The sequence below is a fragment of the Montipora foliosa genome, chromosome 9 (genome assembly GCF_036669935.1).
Source record: "Montipora foliosa isolate CH-2021 chromosome 9, ASM3666993v2, whole genome shotgun sequence".
Classification (NCBI taxonomy): Eukaryota; Metazoa; Cnidaria; class Anthozoa; order Scleractinia; family Acroporidae; genus Montipora; species Montipora foliosa.
In genome coordinates this window covers 25,693,699-25,706,198 of record NC_090877.1, presented here as the reverse complement: position 1 = coordinate 25,706,198, position 12,500 = coordinate 25,693,699, and the positions used below count along the sequence as shown (strand labels likewise).

General features: G+C 39.5%; 1 pseudogene; it reads right to left on the bottom strand.

Moving 5' to 3' along the window:
• Positions 1–11,892, bottom strand: part of LOC137971612 (nuclear pore complex protein Nup85-like) — a 26,383-nt pseudogene extending 14,491 nt beyond the window's left edge.
• Positions 11,893–12,500: the final 608 nt, after the last annotated feature.

Here is a 12,500-nt window from a genome sequence, read left to right as displayed (position 1 = left end):
TTACTTCTGTGATGATGAAGACTGAACAGTGCGACATAGTACATCGAACATTTTCTTGACATCATTTTAAGGAAAATGTAAGCAAGGCAACTCGATTTCATCGCTCAAACTCATATTATTCTATATTACTTCAATTCACACGATGTATAATCAAGTTCGGACTAAGCAGCGGAGAGAGGAAAAGATGTATCACTGGGGCACCCAACGTCAATTTTCGGAAAATATCTGTTCGGAAGACGATTTGAGATCTAGAATTTTCGGAACATTTGTTGTAAAATTTCTTGCTTCCCTGCCTGTCTTAGTATTTTCGAACATCTAAAACATGGTATAATTGCCCATTTTAAACAGATTTTTACCCTAAAAAGGTCGCCTACCATTTTCGGGAGCCTTTTTCTGACTGAAATTTTCGAAAAGATAAGTTTCGATCCCTATAATTTTCGGATCACTAGACTTTCAGCTAGGAAATCCGAACAGATGAAACATTTTTAGGCGATAAAAATATGTCTATATCTACCGTTTAAATACTAAAATACGTTTAACAATGTTATGTCTAAGTGGCTTTGAACTATATTCTCGTTGGGTGCCCCTTTAATGTAGGGGCGAGTAACGTCCGCTTATTCAGCCATAGAGAGGATGCCCTCAGCAAAAGATGAAGCCTAGCCTACGCGTAGCCGTAACTTCCCTCCAAAAGAAAAACGGGAGCTTTTCTATCGGGGGGAGGGTACGGCTCATGTAGGCTAGATAAAGCCCATGTTATTCGAATGGTGGATAGCGCTATGGAATGAATCAGTATCCACTGAATAGAATAAGGGCTATGACAATTTCTTCTTCTGGAATAAGGACTAAGCCGGAGGTTCATTCCCGAAAAAATATAAACTGCGATCCGCTTATATTGCAAAAAGCTTATGCTCAGTTTAAAAAAGAAACATTTGATAGTGAACACTTTATCGACCATTCCTCCCTAAAAGACAAAAGCGGGAGGAAGAAGAACGGAAAGCTCATCTTCCATCTCCGAGAAGGCGCCATAAAAGCACCGTCACACATTCTTCTAAACAGAGTGGCCCTGAAGAGTTTCGGGCGAATAACGCGAGTCTTCCGTAACGACGAGCCCGAATGAAAAGGCTTTCGCCCCCTAATCTCATTATGTCAGCTTTAGGATCACGTTTACTCCCTGGAGAGAAATCGGAATTTTTTAAAAATATCGAAAAGTAAACATTGATCAATAACACCACGTCTCGCCCAAAGGCGATTATTATTTTTTTTCGAGGGATGAAGATAAATCCGACTCAGCAAGCAGGATTAGACAAAAGAGGGTCCTACCGGTATCCTACATATGGAGAAAATATTAATTCCCTGATTTTTGATTTTGGTTACCAGAAAAATGCATCCTGGTCACCCAGTTTAAATCCCTCCTTAAAGACTAAAGTAGCAAATCGCTGTGAGAGATACTGATACTTTTTTGTGCTTTCCTTGCAAAGTTAAACTGCGACCTGACCCGGCTTACTGCCTCTCGAACTGACCTCACAAGAATCAAAGAAATAACGCTGCTTTGTATTTTTTTGTTCTATTTCCTCGACTTCGTGCAAGTCACTGGAAAGTTTACCATGATAATCTGCTGTCGAATTGAACTGAAACATGACAAAAAACGTCCACGGCAAGTGAATTACAGAGAGTAGGCCGGTAGTAAGACCGTATTTTTTATATTTAAATTAAAAGTCAAAAGGTGGTTCAACTGACACCACAAATACTGCAATGATGAACGTACGTTGGCAATTTTTCTGCTCTTGGAATCCCATAAAAAAAGGAGGAAAAACAACACTAGTAACCTCGTGGGCGCTGCTTTGCAACATAATATAGGCTGATTTAGCAACAGAACGGGAACGTCAGTGGCGACGGCGCGCGCAGAACAAACACCAATGAGAATTCAGAATAGAATAGACTCCACTCTTTTCTTCTCTATTCTAAATTCTCATTGGTAGTTTTGCTGCGCGCGACGTCGCCACTGACGTTCCCGTTCTGTTGCTAAATCAACCTATTATCACAAACGCACGCAAGGAAAAGTTGAGGGAGTAATGCTAACTGCCCCGGGCGGGGGGGCCGGGCTAACTGCATATTCACTCACCAGTGATTCCTCGATTTCTAATGGGTTTAGTCATCAAAAATTCATTTGAACACGTCCCTAAACTGTGATATTATGTACCACTTATCATAAAACCAGTTTTTCTCAGTATTTCAACATTTCTCACACCGTTGTCTAAAAAATATGTCAGGAAGTAATTGTTTTTAAGATTTGTACTTGGTGAGAAATGCTCGCTACGCTAAGTGTGACCAATATGTTTTGTCAAAAGCACATTATCTTGAAGATTTCAAGTTCGTGACACTATCTTGTCACATGTAATCGCTACCGAACGAACATAATGTCAGATAATTTGAGAAAACAAGGTGAGAAATGTTCCTCCACGTCATGAGATTGAAAAACTTCTTAAAATTTAGAATTTAATAGTTCAATTGTAGGCGAAGTTTCCAATCGTTTTCAGTGATGGTTGCTTTCCATTCACGACCAAAAGCTAAAAGATTTAAATACCTCCACGTACAAATAACATTTTCTCCACAAACTGTAACACTATTGGAAATAGGTGGCAATTTCTTAGACTTAAAGGGACACTTTGAGTTGGATATCAAAATTGAGCGTGCGTTTCTTCGGACAAAAAATGTACGAGACGAAAAAAAAAATTCTTTTCAAGCGGTGTTTTCGCTTTCCTGACATTCTTTTCGAATAACGTAACGAAATCGAAGTAATTAACTTCTCTTTTACTTTGAAACATCTTTGATAAATGAACAACTCATGGCAGGAGTTTTGCTCGGTTGGTGGTTTTCATTTTCCGCGAAAGGACTGAGGCGAGTTCTAAAGGGAAAAAAGACGACTTATCATGATTGCACTTAAAAGCTCTTGAACAGCAAAAGCGGCCTTTGTTGGCTCTCTTCAGATGGCCGGCGCGTGAAACGCCGCCATCTCCTCGAAATCGCAATGTTATGCGCAGTATGAGATGCCCGGTCCAAAACAAGGGAATCACCTCAACGCCAAGCCTCTTAGGTGGAACGTAATGCTTTAGAATCCTCAAAATAGAAGTATACTGAGTTTCCCGCGAGACCTTTCCATTATGTTGCCCGGAAACCAACAGAAAATTAATCCTACGCGACTAATATGAAATGGCATGAGAACCTTGAAGCCCATAAGTGAATGACATAAGGCATAGGCCCTGTAGACAGAAAATGGGCTTAAGGTTACTTCACTATACCCTTGTAAACTGACAGGCCCCAAAAGGGCAGTAGCTGGCGAAGAGATATTGATTAGTTTTACCTTTGCGGAGCAAGCTTTGATGTTAGCAGTGAAATCAGCAGGTGTGCAGCTTCATGGAATTTGCCCTCTTCGTACAGCATATGAAACTCGCGGTATTTCCCTGTTGCAGAAAATGAATGACAAAACGGTCAACAACACGTGAACCACATTTGCCTTTACATGCAATTAACACTATATCATTCCACGAGCGCGCGTAGGATAGGAGTTGGCTAAAACCAGTCTCATATCCAGCAAGCACGAATGGAATAATTGTTTCATTAAATTTTCATGCAGGGATGGCGCAGTGGTGGGAGAGTGCTCCCACCAATCTGGCTCGGGTTCGATTCCCAGACTCGCCGTCATATGTGGGTTGAGTTTGTTGGTTTCTCTACTCTGCACCAAGAGGTTTTTCTCCGGGTACACTACTCCAGTTTTCACCTCTCCTCAAAAAAATTTGATTTGCGTTGATTTGTTAATTTCAATTTACAATGTCCCCAATTAGTGCTCCTACACTAGAAGATTAGACACTTAAAGTTCGTTTCCTTTCCTTTTATTAAATTTCAGCTTCGCGCGGCAACACTTGACACAATCAGTTTCCATATTAGGTTATACGGTACATGAGCCGATAACCGAGATTGAGTGAACCAATCAGAAAGCAATATCCGAGGTCGAAAATTTAGTAACTTACAACTAGAAACGGCAGAGTAAATATGCGAAGTTTTTCATTAGACCGCGGAGGCTTCAAGGGCCGTGGAGCAGGAGGATCAGAGATGCAGGTAAATAGGTCACGTGCACGCCCAATTTTGATATCTAACACGTTTAGTCTAAGCATTTGCAACCTGGCCTATTTTCAACAATAAGTAAGTGTTAGGGTAAGGGTTCTATTCAGGTTAGGGTCAGTGAAGTTGTTCATACTTTCTTGAGAAGCAGAGTTTAGAGGTAACTTCATGACGCAGATTGTTTGCATTCCTAAACACGAGTGATGTTAGAGTTGAGGACAAGAGCAAGGGGACACTTCGTGACGCCTATTAAAATCCGCGTGCATCTGGACCGACGTCGAACAGGCTACTTCAGTCTCCTGCTTCATAAAGAGAATCGGAGTCCAAAACGTTTTTCATGGCAATAAGTTTTGCCTATAAGTGCCGAATAAAAACTTATTCTTATAAGACGGTTTCGCATGGAAAAAGAGACCGCATGCAGAGAGCGCAGAAATGGACAGTAATCTCCTTTCTTACCGAGAAAAGTCAGGCGATCACTGAGGAGCATTGCGGATCCTAAATGGTCAATCAAATCAAGGTTTGAAAATCCACCGCTCTCGCAGTATTCTGCCAAAAACCTGAGGAAAAAAACGGTTTATTAGGAGCAACATTTACGTCAATTCAACTGTTTTGTTCAAAGTAAGTAACATGTTTTAGTGAAGGTGAGATTGTAAGGGTTTATCGCCACAACAGGGAGAGTATTGTTTAAAGTGTTTGACACAGCTAAAAACCTTTAAGGAGGCTCGAAAGGGTTTTCAGCTGAGCGCGCGCGCGTAAGCCACACACGCAATTCTAAAAGCCGCTCGCGTCAGCTCACGATTCAAAGAGGGTCACCAGAAATAAACAAATACCGCTAATTTCGCTCACCTTTCTTCTAATTCTCAATACATATGAGATATAAACAGACATCTATTCACGAAAACAACGAAGATACTGATTGTACACACACGGTTTAATGGTCACTTAAATCCGTTTGTGTTGGCCTGTAGCTTTACTCGCGCGTGCACTCGAATGAGCCACCTTAACTTTACCTATACAGGTCGCACGCATGCTTACACCGAGCGTTGCTTCCAGTTTCGTGCAATCAAATTGTCAGGGTTCGGCTCAAAAGTTCGCTTCATTGTGGAACAATTTACATATACATCGAGTTTTCAAACTTTTGCTCAATGTCCTTTCAACGTCTGTCCCACAATTCATTGGATTTCATTAAGGAGGATGAAATTTCTCGCAAATTTGACGCTGGTACAATAAGGACGATAACACTCGATTTGCAGTCAAATTTCCAAAGAAATATAAAGCCGGAATACACCGGAACCAGGCTTTATTTAATTAACTGCAAAACGACGAATCCTCCTTGAAACATGTAACTACGTTAAAGACACTTCGTTGTATCTTTGGCTACAAAAAAAGAGAGCTTTCCAATATCAAAACGAATGCTTCAGTTCATACTTAATGTGAACTCTGCCAGTGAAAAAGAGAAATCAGTTAAAGCTAAAACACAAGACACGTCGACAGACCACACTTAACCCAGACGTAATGTGTGTTTTTCACCACATTTATCAAATAAAAGAGCGACAATGAAAGTTCATACAAGGCCGTTCAATTTTAGCTTCGAATTTACGATCTAGAAAAATATGTTTAAAAAATGTAGCCTGCCTACCTGGAGTCCAGTGTGTCTTTGGTATTCTGGCGGGTTTAAATGATATTTGGTCGAGTTTCATTTTCGCTTGCGGTAGCCTCGCAGCTCCTACAAGGTCTCACCTGATTGGAGACCACCCTTGAGGTTTAACAAAAGAACAAATAACAGAAACAATGGCCATTTTGTTTAGGCCTAGGGTCCATTGTTTCTGTTATTTGTTCTTTTGTTAAACCTCAAGGGTGGTCTCCAATCAGGTGAGACCTTGTAAGAGCTGCGAGGTGACCCTTCGCTTGCACTGATTGACTACATTAAGGTAAAGGCTGGTCAATTGGTAAAGGAGCTGTCACAAAATCGATGGATTCGCTCAAAGTTTCGATCAGCTCAACGATGGATGATAAGGTGAACTCGCGTCCACTGTACGCGGTTGCTAAGCTCCAACGTTCGCATCCCGTAGTCACTCCATCCGTCTGGCGCCTAGTTATGATTTTCAGGAAACTGTTAAGTATATGCTGACAAATGATCGATTCTCGGTGACTTAGGTTGGGTTTTGGGGGCCCGCGAGCAGAACAGAGTTAACCTTATCATGCATGGTTCCATGGTTACCTCTGTTCTGCTCGCTGGCCCCCAAATACCATTTAAACCCGCCAGAACTACCAAAGACACACTGGATTCGAGGGTGGCATAGTTTTCTATATCGTAAATATGAAGCTAAAACTAAACGGCCTTGCATGTATGAACTTTGATCTATGCTCTTTTAATTGACAAATACGGTGAAAAACACACAATGTATAGGTTGCCTGTGGACAGAACAGGTTATGTTTGTGTACTCATGAATGCAATGGAATGAGAATCAAATTACTAAATCTTTTCAGATGCTAACTACTCCATTGCGTCCTATCTCACTCATTTACAAGACTTCCTACAACAAACCTTTCAGAAATAAAAGCAGCAAAAGTGGGAATCCTGGAAAGAACAAAAGATATCAGAACATTTCAGTCGAAATTCGTAACATTCGTCTAGGAAGTCCATCCCTCCCTCACCTTCGATCTGAGACACCAAGCCAAGGCAGCTCCTAATCTCCCAGACTTCATTGCCTTCATGCTCATAGTTTTGCAAATAGACTGAGCTGCAACATTACAAACACGAGTCAGTTAAGAGCCATAGAATCCATAAGTACAGAGGGAAGAGTTTTAAGACTAAGTTAAGTCAACTGATGACCGTTTGGATTTAATACGGATCAATTGGGGTCGAATGCTGGCACGCGTAAGGGTCTTTAAATGACCGAGAAGAAAATGAAATCTGCAAATGAACGATTATCTACCGCACGCCATGCCTAATAACACTCAGGAAATGCTCATAACCCTATGGAGCGCTATCAACCAATCACTGTTAGCAGTGGTTTGGCCTTTTGGTTTTATTGACTGAGTAGGGAAATGCTTGAGGATATTGGTTGCTAAATGCTACTCTTCAATCCGATTTCAGGACACTGTCAGGCGTTATTTCTCACGCCAGTTTTTTTAACAACTGCGTTCCACATCAACATCAACATCAACAAAACGCATTCCTACCTTGTGCTAACATGTCCAAATCCTCGCAAAGTCTGAGCACTTTCATGGCTTTTTTATCAGTTTCAAGGGGAAGGTGTTCAATATACTCCACAAGATGTGCTCTGAAACAGATATGTGTGCCAATTAGTCTTCAAAAGAAAATCCAAGTTTGTATCTTGACTCACAGACACCGTGCAATACGTCCTGAACAAAATTGTTGAGACAATTTATACTGTTTTCTCCATGTCTAATCAATTTACTTCAATTAAAAATCTTCCTAGTAGTTTTGAACCCCTCCCTCACAAACACGTTTGAGGGATAGCTCGGTTTTTTCCGCTTCTTTATAAACATCATTGTGTTGGGTGGGGATGGGGGAGATGTCATCTTTGAGCCTTTTAAATCACGAAAAAAGAAAGTCAGTCTCACAATAAATGCATTGAATATAGCTCCGGTTTTACAGAAGATATCACCCTAATTATATTGTCAAGTGCTATTGTCTAGCTTGCTGATTTTCGACAGTGAATATATCTTTAAAATTTTCTCTAGGTGTTGTTTTTCCTTACCAGTTATAGCAATGAAATACTCACGGAATAATTTAAAATTTTGCTGCTCATTTGCATGACAGTCTTGTCGAAAAACATCACCTTAAAATCTTTTCATTAACAGAAATGAATGGATATGGAGCAAAAGTTCGAGAATTTGCAAAGAGATACCATAATTTTTAGGGCATATTTACCAGTAAGAGATTTGTAAGACATGTTTTGAAGTGCCCATAACCCCAAAATGTTTTTTTCGCTAAAATGAATCTTTGCACCTGTTCGAAACGCATTGCGGCCATTTTTCCTTTTTCTAACAAATCCTGCCATTTTATAGGCTTCGAAACGTCAAAACAGGAATAGACCCACTCCCCTTCTGACTCGGTCCGTGAACTAAAGATGCTTGGATTTTCGAAGCCTATAGATGGCAGGATTTGTTAAAATGGCCGCAATGCGTTTCGAACAGGTGCAAAGATTCAGTTTAGCGAAAAAAAATCTTTTGGGGTTATGGGCACTTTAACCGTACAAGTTAAGAAAACTGTAAAAGGGTATTTTTAAGAACATCTTTACTTAAATCATTAAATCACATGTGTACACAATTTTGAATAAACCCACCTTCCGTACACCGGACACTGTAGAAGATAGTCCACAGCCACACGCCAAAGACTACAGATCAAGGGGAAAAAGGTAACTTTTTTAGTTGCCTACGACAATTGGTCAACCACAACAAAGAATCATAAAAACGTTTCTCACATTCCAAATATACGCCTCTGTCCATAAAACGATTCTTAGAACCATTCAAACAAATAGAATACAAAATCCTAGAAATACTGGAGTGGGCACCTGTTAGTTAGCTTTTATTTTGGTCAAAGCTGACTGTATCGTTTGATAGAGCATCAATAGAATCAACAAGGCGTTATTTTATGGCAAACCGAATGATATTGTAAAAAGTGAAGTCCTGTTTCCAGAAATTCTAAAAGCACATTTACAATTTAAAAAAAAGTCTCACCTGTGATTTGACATAAGACTAGCAGCATATTCCAGTATAAGGAATTCTCTCAAGCTTAATACTATGACTAAAATGAACCACAAATGAAATCACAGCAAAAAAGTAACACTCTACATAAAGTCAGTAACAATACAATACTTTGACAAATTGCAGACAAAAAAAATACAGTTATCGGCACAGCCTTTCGGAAGATGTGCTGGACCTTCAGGTGATCTCAGGCTTCCTTCCTCTCGGGCTTCCTTCCCTTCAGAGTTTGTACCAGCTCCTAAAATGAATACTTGACTTGGCTTTTTCTAACTGGTGATCCATTTCACAAAATGGATTTCCCTTTATTTTGCATGCAAGGGAGCTTAAGCTGGAGCGAAGGACAGCAGTTCCCTACATACGAGGGTCCTCTTCTCAATCCATTCACCAATGGATTTCCTTTATTTTGCATGCAAGGGAGCTTAAGCTGGAGCGAAGGACAGCAGTTCCCTACATATGAGGGTCCTCTTCTCAGTCTGAGACAAGGGTTTTACCAAATGCTCACGCCAATCCCCTGTATTTGAGTGAAGACAAATAACTATAAATCTAAAAGACAAAATGCCTCATTTCTGGCTGCTGTCATTTTCCAAAAAAGATGTGGTATTAATTACGCTGCACTGGTTGCACCTTTTGAAAGTGCAAAATTATGTTGGAAATTTTTATGGTAGACTTACAAGGCAAATTCTTCCCTACCTGATATGGTGCGTATCTAGTTGGCCGCAGTGATGAAGCAAGTCAGTTAATGCGCTACAAACCACCAGTTACCAAGGGCATCACTGAAAATTACAAAATGAAGTGTCAGATCTCAAATTCAATCTTTTTACAAGTTAAGACAACAGGGATAACTGGATCAAATTCTGAAAAGGCCAAGACAGAAAAAAAAAACAATACTTCCCAAAGTATCAATAATTAATTAGTCAAGAATGCCATTTCAACAACTCCAGATCACACTAGACTAGATTCATAGTTTTGAACATTTAAAGGCTGACTTCCAGTCAATGACCTTGCAATAATACTAATATTATTAGTATATACTAAAACAGGGATAGCATGGAAGGCACGCTCTGATTGGCTACTCAAAGATGGAAGGCACACTCTGATTGGTACTCAAACTCCAAATATCCTTTGCTATTCACCTCTGAGCAACATGTGTAGGATTTGGGGACCAAGATTTGATAATTGTTGCATCCTAGTGAAATCGAAAAAACTTGATGAAGATTCCATGTTGTGTAATAACTGGTGGTCAGACAGACGAAGGCTCATCCCAAGATTGTACGTTTCTTACCTTTTCGCGACTTCTAAGCTTCAGAATTGATCCAAAATTTCAACAACAACTTTAGTTTTTGCTTTAGACCGAGAGAAAGTTTGCTTCTGGCGAAAAGAATTTAGTTTCGCAACGCTTAGCACAATCAGTGACCATATAAGGTAAAACTACGGTATATGAGCTGATAACTGAGATTGAGTGAACCACTCAGAGCACGGGAAATGCATTATCCGAGGTTGAAAATTTAATAATTACATATATACTAAATATGGTCTTAGTGCGCTCAATATTCGCCGGCGTACTCAACGTATATCCTGCAATATACGTAATTTTGCGTGTCGTGGAGAAAATGGTAGTTTTTCCAGCTTTTTCACCAATAAACATACAAAATTGTGCTTTGTCATCAATGTGTTGAATAATAAAAACAATTTTCCTGCTCAATCTTGCGAATATTGCCTGATTTTAGCCAACTCAGCTACGGCCTCGTCGGGCTCAGTATCAGGCGATATTACGCGCGATTTCGCAGGATAATTGTTAAACAGTGAGATAATATGGCCAAAAAGGTGATTTTAATTCATTTATTTCTGCAAAGATTACAACATTTTCAGGAGCAAATTCCGCTCGCGAATTGCTTGGAGGTGATTAGTGCCATCCTTGCTTCTCCATTACTAAAGCAATCAAGCGAGCTGGGGATAATAATAATGTTCACTGGGAAATCATTGTTGTAAAACATAATTACTGGTGAACTAACCTGAATGGTAGATTCAAGGAAAAAAATCAATATTAAAATGGTGAATGTTGCGCACAAAAACATCCTCAGTGAGGCTTGTGCTTTTTTGCCAAATCTTCGTTCTTTTGCAACAAATCAACAGCACTAAAATGATCGAATGACCAGTCCAATGCCGTGAGCCAAAACTTTGTGAAATGGGATAAAAATATCCCCCCTCAGTCTTAAGTTTGATCCTTTGTGACCAGTGGTTTGTCATCTTATTTTGATATCGCAACTGCTGTTCTTTGCGTGAAAATTGAATGAACTTTTTAAAAATCATAAAAAATGAAACACACATTTAAATCCCCTTGGGATGGGTTTTGTCTATGGCCCTTCAATTGGGAACTGAATGTACTATTACCTGCTCTCCTTGATGACCGCATGTACATCAAATCAAAGGCAGACATGAGTATTCTGTCAAAGTTGCGCAAATTAGCATTCCCTCCAAACTTGTCAATGCAGGACTAATAAGATTAAAGCAAAAAGTGCTGAGAAAACTAACATACACTACACCTGGTGGGCTTTTACAGAAGCAGTTAAAAAATTAATTTGCTGTGTGATATCATTACAAAGCTGCATTTCTTAACGCCATAATGAGCCTTGAGATTGGCGTCCCAGTTGGACTATGACAACAAGTTTTCAGGGTTCTAGGGCAAGCAAGAGAGTTTGAAGGTCGAAATTTTTTAAAATGCACAATGACATACTTGTAAAAGATTTTAGAAACATTGGTCTATGAAGGTTAATGATACCACATGTTTCTTTACCTGTGTGTGATACTGCAGATCAAATGACTTAATTGCTGGATTGCAGTACAGGAGCTTTGCCAAAGTAGGTGATACCATGTTTTACAATACTCACTGAAAGAGATGCAGATTTTCACAACATCAGCATGGAAATGAGTTAAATAAAAAAAAAAGTCTACCCAACTGTTATCAATGACCACACAAAACAAACAATAGAACCAATACACAGCTACACCGCTAGGTTCAATTTTTGAAAACGACATAACCTCTAGGTAAAGTATGCCATTTCGTTTTTCATGCGTGCATGGTTATCTGGAAATTACAGCATTCTTCGAATACTTCTTCTTCACCACAAAGTATCTAAACAAACCAAAGGAAGCAGTGTAAAATAGGCTGCTTGCTATATAAGAATGCCATGAACCTAATCTATATTGATTTCAATGACCTACAACTCATTGGAAATCAATAAAAGCACAAGCCTGCCTAACTGGTAGAATTATTTCTGGTAACAAAGGTTGTCAGCAATACCAGCATCTACACACATATCAAACGCTGATTGACAGGCTGCTGAGGCATGAGATTCTTACAAACATCTCCTCCTCCACGTTTACTTCACAACTTTGCCATTTTTTAATGCGGGTTCCACTGCCAAAATTTCTCCTTCAGGGATTTTGGAAAATTTTGCCAAGCTACTGTTGCTCCAGCTAAGATAGGAGATAAACTACTGTTTCCTAAATCAATGCATTTTCAGAATTGTTCAAAATTCTAATTCATTTGTATTGCCTCATTGTTTCCTTGGTGATATTATAGGTCGTGTTCTCAATGTAAATTTTAGTAGGTTTTGTATTTCTTAGTTCTTAATTCTAATTAT